Here is a 2232-nt window from a genome sequence, read left to right on the forward strand (position 1 = left end):
AGAGGGCAGGTGGGGAGGTGGGCTTGCAGGCAAGGTTTGCTATAGTTTGTGTGACAGATTGTATTTTCCACAGATGGCCACAATATGTCCCACTTTTTTGTGTTCATCTACAATGTGACCTGATACTCTTTCTATGGACAGGTGAAGTCTATGTCTCCGTCCCTTGAATCTGGACAAATATTCTTATAACCAACAAGAAGTGGTAGAAGTGACACTGTATAAATTCAGTGGCTGTCACAAATGGATATGTAGTTTCCACCTGGAATAGTTGCACTTGGAACTCTGAAATATCACGCAAAAAAAATCTTTCTACACTGAAGCCACCAAGCTATGGGGAAACCAAGCCAAGAGCAGAAGGTGCACATATGTGCCCTAGTCAGCAGTCCTAATCTCCACAGAGTCCAGGTACCAAAATGAGACTTAGATCAGTGGTCCCCAACCCCCGGGCCGTGGACTGGTACCAGTCTGTGGGCCATTTGGAACTGGTTCTCAGAGAAAGAATAAATAACTTACATTATTTCCATTTTATTTATATTTAAGTCTGAACAATGTTTTATTTTTAAAAAATGACCAGATTCCCTCTGTTACATCCGTCTAAGACAGGGGTCTCAAACTCGCGGCCCGCGGGCCGCATGCGGCCCGCCGAACAATTTTGTGCGGCCCGCAGACTAATCCATGAAGTTCAAAATATTTTGGATAAAATTAAGTAAGCCTAGGGGCCTACTTGTATTTGCCGAACGGCTGTGATCTTGCTCTGCGGCCCACACGCTGAGTTGAGTTTGAGACCCCTGGTCTAAGACTCACTTTTGACACTTGTCTCGAAAGTTCAACAATTATATTTTAAAATATTTCAGTTTTTACGCCAGTCGCATAATTTTATTTTGTGCATTTATCCGTCCCATCCTAAAGGCCGGTCCGTGAAAATATTTTCTGACATTAAACTGGTCCGTGGCCCAAAAAAGGTTGGGGACCACTGAATTAAAGCCATGAAGGTGAATGATGTGGCAGTTGGAGAAGTTATGGAATGAAAAGTAAGAAAGCATTAGGACCAAATACTGAGGAATGAACGTGTTTAAGGGACAGGCCAAGGAAGAGGACCTCATAAAGGATTTTCTGGAAAGAAATTACTGAATAAGTGGCAAAAGAAACAAGAGTGTCTGGTGTCAGAATAATCAATAGAGGAGAGAATATTAATTTTTTTTAAAAGATCAATAATATGCCATATCTCAAAGAGCAAGGAAGATGAAGACTGAAAAGTTTCTACACATCTGAAAATTATAAGGTCGTTTGGTGACTCTGGAGAGAGTAGTTTCTGTGGAGTGGGGAGAATAATGAACAATGGGTAATGGACAAGGACTTACTGCAGAGTGAAAAGAAACATGAGTTTCCTACACAGGCAGGGAAAGAGAAAAGAGCATTGAAATCTAAAATGGCAGGGAGGGGAGAAAAGAGTGGGTGACTGGGATGACTCAATCCTTTGTCATTTATACTGCAGGCCTTTCCCTTAGAGAGGCAGGATGGGCAGGGGTTGTACAGACCTTCGGAGCCAGGCTGCCTGTTTGTAGCCCAGCTTCACCACCACTTACTAGCTGTGTAAACTTGGGCAAATTACTTAACTTCTTTGTCCCTAGTGTCCTCATCTGGAAAGTATAATTGTAATCACTTCTTAGGTTTTTGTGGCTGCTTAGAATAGCATGTAGTTAGCACCCCATAAATGTCAGCCGTCAACATGATTATTACTATTAGCATCATCACTACTACATTTGTAAACTCGGGCTTTTTCTTTTGGTGATATGTACTATGTTTGCTCTCGGGCAGTGATTTTCGAAGTGTGATCCAGGGAACTGTGTGGGTCCCTGAAACTCTTACAGAGGGCCCAAGAGATCAAAACTATTTTCATAATATGAAAAGATGATTTGCCGTGCTCACTTCGGCAGCACATACTAAAATTGGAATGATACAGAGAGGATTAGCATGGCCCCTGCGCAAGGATGACACGCAAATTCGTGAAGCATTCCATATTTTTACTTTGGGTGATGGGTATGCTACATAACTGAATGACAAGATAACCTGGACATGTTTTCTTTGAACATATGTACCCTGATTTATTGATGTCACCCCATTAAAGTTAATAATAAAAAAAAGAAAAGATGATTTGCCTTTTTCACTCTCCTTCTCTCACAAGCCTATAGTGCAGTTTCAGAGACAATGTGATGTGTGATATTGCAACAG

General features: G+C 41.6%; 1 non-coding gene across 1 annotated transcript; it reads left to right on the forward strand.

The window, feature by feature from the left end:
- The first annotated feature begins 1923 nt into the window (after window positions 1-1923).
- LOC136332653 (U6 spliceosomal RNA) lies at window positions 1924-2026 on the forward strand. Its single transcript, XR_010730819.1, has one exon. It is a non-coding gene; the product is annotated as a U6 spliceosomal RNA (small nuclear RNA).
- The last annotated feature ends 206 nt before the right edge of the window (window positions 2027-2232 follow it).

The sequence above is a fragment of the Saccopteryx bilineata genome, chromosome 3 (genome assembly GCF_036850765.1).
Source record: "Saccopteryx bilineata isolate mSacBil1 chromosome 3, mSacBil1_pri_phased_curated, whole genome shotgun sequence".
Classification (NCBI taxonomy): Eukaryota; Metazoa; Chordata; class Mammalia; order Chiroptera; family Emballonuridae; genus Saccopteryx; species Saccopteryx bilineata.